Below are 10,109 nucleotides of genomic sequence, written 5' to 3'. Positions count from 1 at the left end.
GTGAGATCGCGTCTGCGTGTCCACACGCACACACACACGGATGTAAACATGACCCGAGCATCCCTCGCCATCGGCTCTCGTGCTTCTGGGGGTGGCTGCGGATCTGCCACCCCCCGGCGGGAGCAGCCTCCCCCTCACCCCCGAGGCGGGGGGGAGCGGGGCCGGCGCTAAGCCCTGCCCCGCCGGGGGTGCGGGACCCGCCGGCGCTAAGCCCTGCCCCCGGCGGGGGTGCGGTGAGGAGCCGCCGCGGGGGTGGATGCGAGGGGAGAGGCGGCGGCGGGGCCGGGGCCGGGCTGCGCTCCGCGGGCGGCCGCCAGCCGGGCTGCCCGCACGGCCGGGCCCCCGCCAAGGTAAGGCCGGGGCGGGCGGCGCATTGTTCTCCTGACGGGGCGGGGGCGACGAAGGGGATGCGGCGGTGCCGGCTGCGTGGGGGCGCGGCGCGGGGCTCCCGTGGGGTGTGTGTGGGGTGAAGCTGCGGGGTCCCCTCGGCCGTGACAACGCGAGTGAGTGGCGGAGGGGACACGCGCGGCCACACCCAGGCGGGGGGGGGTTCCCCACCCGCTCTCGGTTCTGCCCGCACGCCCCGTGCCCCGCAGCCGCTTGGGCTGAGTTCGGAGCGAGGGTCCGCCGGGGCGAGCAGCCCGGGGAGGGATGGGGAGCGCTGAATTCCCCGCGGAGCGCAGGGAAGAGCGGAGCGTCCCCGCCGCGATCCCGCTCTCGGCTCGGGCGGTGACAAACACCCGCTCGCTCTCAGACAATGAGTGCCGGTGGTGGGTTGGGGGGTCCGAGGAGTGTGCCCACCCCCACTGAGCCTGCCAAGCAGGAGGGCATCCGCCGGCGCTGTCATCTTGCCCTTCCCGGCAGAGAGAGGAGCCGCGCAGCTTCAGCCGCCGCGCAGGGCTGGAGCAGCGCGCCCGGACACCGGCCGGCCCGGCCGGGGGAGCCCCGGCGCTTCCTCTGCCTTTGTTACCCTTGTTCGCCTTCCCGGCTCGGCCCCGCATCCTCCCTCTCCCTGAGAATAGCCCCTTTCCCCGTATTGTTCTCGGTGCGTTTCCTCTCCCCTCTCTCTTCCTCCCCCCTCCTTAGCCACAGGTCCGCTGCGGACATGATACCCTGACACGCTTTTTCCTCCTGTACAGAGTTTTTAAGTCCAGACCTGCCTATTTGGAGTGTAACAGCCGGGTTTCTGTTTAACTCAAATTGCCCTTGAATGGGTTTGAACGAAATTGAAATAAACTTCGCTTAGAACCTGCTGCATAGTAAGGCTGAGATTTCTGGTTGCATATAGAATTGTTTTGGTTGGAAAGGACCTTTAAGATCATCAAGTCTGTTTTATACCAGTTTAAATCACACTGTGTGCTTGTAGACTGGGCTTTCTAACCCAGTCATTGATATGATTCTATGATATGATGTAAAATAATGTAATGCTTTACGTTTGACCTCACTGCTCCTTTTTTTTTTTTATACATGGCATTAGGTGGTCCTTGGCTAAATGAACGTAGCTTTGTTGAATGGAGCTGAAGACTGTTACGTTGAACACGCTGCTCTTGGAAAAAAGTTTTGGAGTGCCTGTAGTGGCTGAAGGATGAGACCTAGGGAGAGGCGAGTGTTTGGAGACACTGTTAGAACAGTGTCTCCAAAAGGGTCCAGTCTCCATCCTCTGTAGTGTATTGGTTTTCAGTCCTAGAGCCATTTGGAAGTGTTCATGTGTCTCTGCTGGAACAGAGGGCAGCGCATAGCTGCTGTCTGGGGGACTTGTTGGTTTTCCTGTTAGGGGATTGTGTTCTTTAAGCTCTGCCTTTATTTAGAGTTTTGCCTAATGGGAAGCAAAGAGCAGCTGAGCTCATTCTTGTAACTTTTGCAGGATTCCCAATAGCCGCAGTGAAATAGTTGAGTCTTTAATCAATTTTTACTTGGCTATGACTTGAGAAATCTTTGAGCAGCTGCAGGGGCACTGACTGGAGAGCTGCATCTGCAGGCTGGGGAAGACTGCAGTGCTTTGCTTATACCTGGTTCATAGAGAGGCAGGAACGTACATTTAGAAAAATGTACGTATTTTCACTTGTGTTCTCTGCTTTTTAAAAATTATTTTCTTGAAGCTCTACTTTCATCTTCTATTTTTTTAAGAGCTTATTCTGCAGAAGTTAGCAGTGCTTGCCTTGGAAAGATTTATATTGCCTGCAACTGCATGAATTTCAAGGTTTGGTCTGTTTTATATAGGGATTCATCTTGCTGATTTCCTTGGACTTTCATGGGTGCAGTTACATCAGACTTGATCTTTTCAGTTTGGTTCTGATGTATTAAACATGTCAAAACCCTACTAAGAATGTGCACTTCAGTCCATTAGAAATACGCATGTCATCTTGGTCAAAAGACGGGGGCTGTACAGAAACCTTTCATCAGGTTAACGAGCCCTGGAACCCCATAATTTTGAAAACATGACAGGAGTGAATGAAGTCCTGAGGTCTAACATGTAGGTGACCATTTTTCTGTGGTTTGCTGTGAGGATGCTGGATTTGTGTTCACTGAAGCCAGGGTGTTTTCTGGCTAGTGAGATGAAATTGCTGTAGAGCTCCCCAGAGTAAAGGTGGTGAATGCATCTCAGCTACAGAAATCAGGGTTCTTTCCAAGGCTTTGTGCTATGACATTAAAAACAAAACTCCATGTACCACCTATAACTTATTTTCAGTGCATGTTATTTGGTTCAGTCTTGTGAATGCATGGAAATGAAATGTGGCATGAAAAGACTCCTGTGACAATGGCTCTGTCACCACGGTGGGACTTGGCTGATGTGGCCATGGATGGGCTTTTTTGGTGTAGGCAAGTCTGCTCTTAGTTTCTGGTAATTAAAGCAGCAGAAGGTAAAAGGGAGGCCTGCTGCAGGGCTTATATAATTTTCAAAGAGCTCTTGCATATTTTCTGAATCCTGTTTTCTTCTTCCAGTGCTTCTTAATATCCATTGAATGGCAGGGAGGAGTGAGGGAAGGACCTGGATAAATGGAGTATTCTGGGATCCAAGGACTCTGTTCGTGCTTATTGCACCTTCCCAGGGAAATGTCGGGCCAATGTGTCAAATCCATTTGCAAGTGGTAGTATAAATTAAAGCTGGGGGATAAACAGGTTAGAAGGTTAATGAGGTGTCTGAACTTAATTGATTTTCCATAAAACTGGCTATAATGTCTTTTGTTTGCCTTTTTCCCCCTCCCTGGGATGCTCTGTTACAGCAGTTACATGAATATAAGGAGTAGCAAAAGGGATGGAGGGAGTCATGGCTATTTGGAAGACATGGCTAGGAAACCTTGGCCTTATTCCCTAGGGTGGGCTGACGTGTGATTTTTGGACAGAATAAGGTAACTCTGAATGAGGATCCTGCACCCCTGTGTCTTCTGGGTCTCAGTGCCTTTGACTGGTGACAGTTGAGCCACGGGAGTGGTGTGCCCTGGCTGTCATGCAGAGCTGTACAATCCCAGGGTGAATAGAAACCTTTTATTTAGGTGTGGTGTTGTACAGGCTTAAGCTAGGAAGACCAGTAGAGGAGGGGCTATAATATTGTATAAAATGATTTCTAGGTCCTAAAGTTGTTGGGCAGCATCCCAGTCAGGGTGGCACTACTCTTTCTGTAAGCCTGTGCCTAGCTTTAAAATCCAGAGTAGTGGAGCTCAAGGGGGAGGATGGCTAAGTAAAGGTGTTGACTTTACGAATCTGACTGGAAGTCCCTGACTTAACACTGGGATAAATAAGATGCTCAGACCACCAATTTTTGGTCTGTCTTTTCTGTGTATATTTCCATTCCTGTTGGGAATATGTTTGAGGTAGTGATTGGAGCCACACCAGTGCCATGGGAGGGTGAGAAGAGCTGAGATCCTTCCAGCTCACGTGGTTCCTGAACAGTGCAGGTGTCATTCAGTGCTTCTTCCCATCTGTGCTGGTTTCAGCTGACAGGTTCAGCTCAGGAGCAGACACGGGTTGGTCAGCAGCACCAAGCTCTGCCTTTTCATGGGTCTGAGCTGGGTGTCACAGCCAGCCCAGAGAAGAAGCAGCACATGGGGAGAGGAGCAGACTTTGGAGATTCTCTCCGTCACCCTCTCCAACAGTGGCATGGGGGAGGAAAGACATTGTGTGTTCAGTCTACGTGGCAATAAAAGTTACAGCTCTTCCAGAGCTCATTTGCTATGAGACCCTTGTGGTTAAATCACTTTTTAGACTTTTCTCAGATTATATACCAAAACATAAAAAATAAACCAGCAAATTCTCAGGGGTTAATGCTAGGTTTTGACTCATGTTCTGTTTTTTTCCACACTGGAGTACCATGGTGAAACAGGTTTTTTGTGCTTAACATGGAAATTGATTGCAGAGTGAATGTGAAGAGTTGCCTGCAGACAACAGTTCTCATAAAGCAGCTATATTTTGATTTAAGGGTTTCTGAGCAGCCGAGGACAGCAGTAGAGCATGCACAAGAGAGAAAGAAAGATCAAGGTTTTTAGATCAGCACGTCATCACAGGAAGGACTGATTGATGGGAGGCTTGGGCCTGGCACCTCTGTGTTTGTAACCAGGCTTCAGATAAACCAGCATATGCCATACGCTGCAAGATTGGTCAATACTTAAAATTAGTTGCTGAGAATATGATTAAGTCAAGAGCGGAGTGCGGTAAGTAGGTTGCTGGGCATCATTGATAAATGAGCTATGTCCTTATCTTGCGTACATCACCAGCGGTGTTGTATGACAATGTTTAGTTGTAGGAACGATTCCTTGTCCGGCTTAGAGCATGTGTATCTGTTTTTTTTAACAGGCTAAGCAGTTTGCATCCGATATAATGGTGAAAAGCCACGGGCAAAGCTGCTATATTGTTTGGTTGCAGCCATTTCAAAGCATTAAGCCTTCCTCTTGCCCCCAGTTGTAATGCATCAGTGCTTTTAGCAATGGTTAACAGTTCTGTGGTTAAATGGTATAGATTATAGAAAGAAGGGATTTCTGTTTTCTTTTGCTATTTAAAGCAACACAACAAACCATCAAACTGTAGTTCCTTCAGAATTGTAGTAATTTTTGGAAAACATAGACTCCACATTGAATACATGCAAACTGTAATTTCAGTTCTTTGTTGTCTGTGTAGTCTGTTTACAGGGTGAAGTCAGGAAAGGGTATACTCTTATGTGATGGGCTCTTTGTTTAGAGACTAAACTCCTAGTAGGTCAACTGTACGTAGAGCTGATGAGCTTCAGATTTTCAGCAGTTGTCAAAGCTTCAGTGCAAAGGAAGGGGGATGCTGAAGGGGGAGAAGAAATGCAGTTCTACTGGGGTTATCTTGTTAGTTATCTGCCAGTTTAACAAACTATTATAAAAACTGTTGTCCAAGAGTGTTTGCCAAGATGCCCCAAAACTCAAGTGTATGAAGCCCCAATCCACCCGGATCCTTTCATTCCCCTGCAAGGGCAGGACTGATCACTACTACCCTCCTCTATTTCAAAGCTGAATTTTTTTCAAACCCTTTACGTATGTTTTGAGATCGTATAGTCTAGTTACTGAGCCAAAAGAATTGCTTCAGCCACTGCTTGTTGATCTTAGAGCATGCAGGTGATCAGTTATTGTAGTTATTGATCAGCAGTGATCACTTCAAATCATCTCAGCACGGTCCTGTTCTGCTGTGTGGCTGTGCCTTCACAGTGGGAGGTGGGTATCTAAAACCCTTTCTAATATGTGTAAAAAAAAAAAAGTACCCCTAACAGTTTTTCTCATGCTAATGTCTGAGCTATCTTTAGTTCCTTTAGAAGAGTTTCATAGGCTGGTTAATCTCCCCCTATATAAATCTCTTTCATGCAATTAATCCTTTATTTTTTTCAGATCCCAGTGTAGGAGAGAGGTGGTTTTAGAAACAAATCCATTTACTTTGTGTTGCATTGAAAACAAACCCCTTTCACTTGAAAGCAGAAACAAAGCAAAAATACAGAGAGTTTTCTGCACACTCTTGGTCATTACTGCTGTAATGGTGTTAAAATAAAAGATTTCAGAGAATTATTCTCTCCCTAAAAACTTTCCAAGAAAGATTACTTTCAAGGCTTTCTATCCTGAAAAATCTTATAGAAACTCAGTGACAAAAGAGGCAAAATCAGTTATTAAATCTTGACCCTCTTGAAGTTAATGGGAATCTTAAGGCCAGAATTTTCACCTGGAGTTTTAATTATCTCCTTGGCACATCATATTTGTGTGCTTTTAGAAATGAACTGCAGAGTTTTACTGACACACCAATTCCCAGGTGTTCCAGCTTTATTCATAAATGATCCAGCTGATTTCTCCCCCCCTGCCTTGAAGTGAGGCATAAGATGAGGAAAGGGACTCCTAGAATATTTCAGTTATTTTTAAATAATAGGTTAAACAGCATCAGTGAAAGTTGTGCATCCTTTTTCTTTCCCAACAAGTCCTAGAAGGACTTGGAGAGACATTAGAAGTATCTTGGGGCAGAGACCATTTTCTCTTGTTTAGAAACAAGTCTGAAAGTAATAAAAACAGTCAGATATTTTGAAGAGTGTTTTCACTTGTGAGCCTGCTCTGGCCATGAGAACACAGCAGAGGTGGTTGGTCTGTAGTCAGACCTTGCAGAGGAGTTTTGTATGGCAGTGCTTGATGTGCTCATTTCTGTGGTTTAAGGCTCACCTAATGGCGAGGAGGAGGATGAGAGATGTAGTAGAGAGATGTGGGGTGGCTTTAGAGCAGGAAGCAAACCCAGGTTGGTAATGGGGGCAGGAGTCTAGACAACCAGGAGGCAGTGGAGGAGAGCAGCTAGGCAGAGTCATCGTTCTGGACCAGGCTGGGCACTGCACAAAAGGTGGCTGCCATCAGTAATGTAGCCTTGGGCTGCAGTCATAGCATATTGATGTTTTATGTGACATAACTCCTCTAGAGGCATTGCAGTGCTCAATGTATAGGTTACATGAGCACGGTTACTGCACCCATTGTAACAGTCCTGCTCGGATGTTGTGGAGAGCAGATGTACGCGTGTTCAGTAGCTATTGTGTGAGAGAGCAGGGGCTGAATCAAACCAGTAAAGAAAGCAGCTCTTATAAAAGGTAAAGTGTCTTAAATCTCAAAAGATTTAAGAAAAAGGGGTGTGTGTAAGATTAACCCTTGATGTGGTCTGTTGTGCTGTTTGTCCCTGAAGGTGAAAATGATGAAAAATGTGTGTCTGGAGCTTGGGAAGCATCTCCAAACAGTCCCCAGTGCACAGAGGTAGCTGCAGTTGTCTAATGATTTGTGGATTTTCTCCACCTTACTTTTCTCTGACACTTTCTCCTTACTCTAAATTAGTTTAGACTTTTGTTTCTAGTTTAGAAAACAAACTGCCAACCCCTCTGGATTGCAGATCCAGCAATTTAAGCGTATTAACTCTGACACAGTTTCCTCTTGTGCATAATATGAAGGAAACATCTTTGTTTGCAGGAATGCTGCCTGAGAGCAGGGCCTGGTTAAAAGTAAATTTAAAATGACCAAAATTTTAATAATATTCTTTCAGTAAAATGACTGCACCACATATGATAGTTGCATATGGAGCAGAAAGGTGAAGCGTGGGAGATATAAAAGGATGTGCTTCAGTCAGTCTTTCTAATTCATACCGTATTACTCAATTTGACAATAAAATAGAATAAGTGTTTCAAATCACTTGTTCCTCCTCCAGTGTCAAAAAAAGCTTAGCAAAGAGCTGATAAAAGCTAATGTTTTAGCAACTGAAATACAATCAGCACTTATTGTCAGCATCCTTATTAGTGGGATGGAGAGATGTGTATGTATCGTGTAGCTAATGTATTAGAGATTCTGAATGCCTGGACTTGGTTCGTCCTTCTGTCTTCAAAAATGAACACTTTTTTTATCTAAGTAACTGAAATTTTCTTAGCAACTTTGCTGTTGTCTCAACCAGCTTGAAAACCAGTTATCTGTCTGATTTAACAGTCTGTGCTCCTGTGCAGAGGAGAAAGTTTGGAGAAGTAACCTTTCTTCATCACTTTCTCCAGCCCCACATGATTTTGTTTACATGGGAGGCAGAACTGGGAAGCTCCAGGAGGTGTCTGTTTGTCAGCCTCGAGGCTGATGCATTATCTGGCATGGAGCAAGCGGTTATGTGCTTATCTGTCAGTATTTCCTAATGCTGACCACGTAAGTCTGCATCTCTTGGCAACAGCATAACTCCCTTTCCATGTTTTAGCCTTCCTCGCACTTACAAGTAAATCGCCGTAAGGGTTGGATGTATCTGCTGGAAACGAGAAAGGAGTTGTCTAATGACAGGTTTCCATGAAACAGAAGGTAAATTGAAGTTGAAATCTGGTAAGTAAATGTGCCCTAGTTGGCCTGGGACATCCAGGAGACACCAGCAAACCTCTCTGGTACAGCTGTTTTTGTAGGCAATAGCATGAACCTGATGAACATGCTGGTGTTGAGGATTCCCGAGTGTCTCATTTAGATGAATTGATTATCATTGGGGGAAGAAAAGGAAAACCATGGGCTTTCTCAAATCAGCCTGGCAGCAGGTGTGGGCAGGGAAGAGGGGGTGTATGTGTAGGTACTTGGGGGTTACTGATGTGATAAAAGAACCTAATTTTCCCTTGCAAACCTTGCTCATCTTTTAAAATGTTAGTGACTACTGCTTCAGTGCTACGGACTTGCAGGAAGATTTACTGTGGGGCACTACACTACTTGTTTTAATGATCTTCAGGGATGGGGATTTCTTGATGACCCACTCCTAGTCAAGGGGGGATGTGGGTCAAAGCCATGTGGGTATGTGGTGGTTTAGAAGGGAGGGGAAGGGTCTCCAGCATGTGTGTGTATAATCTAGATCTGTGTGTGAAAAATCAAACTGGAGGAAGAAGAAACCTGGAAAGAAAAAGGAACGGGTCCTGCAGCAGTGTGTGGTGTATCAGATCTCAATTTATTGTTACACAAGTTTCATAACAAGGGTATTTGAAGAAATCTTTAGGAACAACTATTCAGCCAGGCTAAAGTAAGCTCCATCTTTAACCTTCTGTTGGAGTACATTGAAAGTATCTTGATACCTTGAGTTAACTTGGCTGCTAACTCGATTCCTTCCACTTTGAGCATTGGGGTGCTGGTGTTAGTAGAGTATTTTTAACCCCCTTGTTTTCAGCCTGAATCTTTTTTTTTTCTTTTTTTTAACCTAGCAGGACTAGCTTTGTTGCTTAATGGCAGAAAGTGTTGTTAGCGATGCATTAACGTCTCATCTTTCAGAAGTTACACCCTGTCACAGCGTCATATGCTTGTTGGGGCAAGCTGTGCCTCTCTTCTCCCAGGGAGAGAAATCCGTCCCCAGCTTCAGACTCCCCCGTATTACTTGAATGGAGCCTGGGCTGTGCGGTAGCTGAAATACGGTATGTTTGCTCAAGTATATTTGAGTGTGTCATCTTTGCTCTCAACTAAAACGTAGCTGTGTGGGATTTTAGTGGCACCAGAAATAAGTCTCCCAGTTTGCTTTAACAGTTGTTGTCTCCGGCTCTGCTGTTTAAGTACAGGGTGGCAGGGTGTGCTGCGTGGCAGACTGTGTGTCTAGCACTTCCTCTGCAAACTTGTACTTGTTTGGTTTTGTTTTTACATACTAGTGGTGTTCTGTAGTCCTGTTCTCCTAAAATAAAATGTGGGGGGGAAAAAAAGTCAAGAACAGCTAGCCATGGGTGGGACTGAGCTGGCAAGAGCAGCCGGAGGAGAAACAAAGGCGAGTGGTGTTAAATGAACAGCAGCAAGTGTGGAAACGCTGCAGGGGTGAACTGTGCCTGGCAGTTTATCCTTAGAAAGCTTCACCCAGTGAGCCCAGGTAAGTGGAAACTTAATCTAAGATTTGTACTCAGACCATTGCTGTGCTGAGTGTGTGCAGTCCTGCGGGAGGCAGGGAGGAACGTGTTTACAGCTTCTGTGGCTCTTCCTTTGTCTCAGTAAGAAAGCTGTTGGGTCATTCTTTTCCCTTATGTGTGCAAAAGCATGAAATGGGGCTGGGAGATGGGGTCTGTTGTTTCAGCTGAGACCTGAACTGTGAAAACTGCCAGAGATGCTGGCTCCCTGGGGCAGGTAGCAGGGTCGGAGGCTGCAGCGTGGGACTCGGTTGAATGGTGCAAC

General features: G+C 46.2%; 1 protein-coding gene across 1 annotated transcript in view; it reads left to right on the top strand.

Annotated features, from left to right (window-relative positions):
* Positions 1-292: 292 nt before the first annotated feature.
* The window catches only part of FRMD4B (FERM domain containing 4B), a 133,056-nt gene continuing 123,239 nt past the window's right edge, over positions 293-10,109 (top strand). Inside the window, exon 1 of the mRNA XM_068408807.1 lies at positions 293-350. The gene's annotated coding sequence lies outside the window, so the exon portion shown is untranslated. The remainder of the gene's footprint in view (positions 351-10,109) is intronic.

This window comes from Nyctibius grandis, chromosome 10 (assembly GCF_013368605.1).
Source record: "Nyctibius grandis isolate bNycGra1 chromosome 10, bNycGra1.pri, whole genome shotgun sequence".
Lineage (NCBI taxonomy): Eukaryota > Metazoa > Chordata > Aves > Nyctibiiformes > Nyctibiidae > Nyctibius > Nyctibius grandis.
This window is presented reverse-complemented; position numbering and strand designations above follow the sequence as displayed.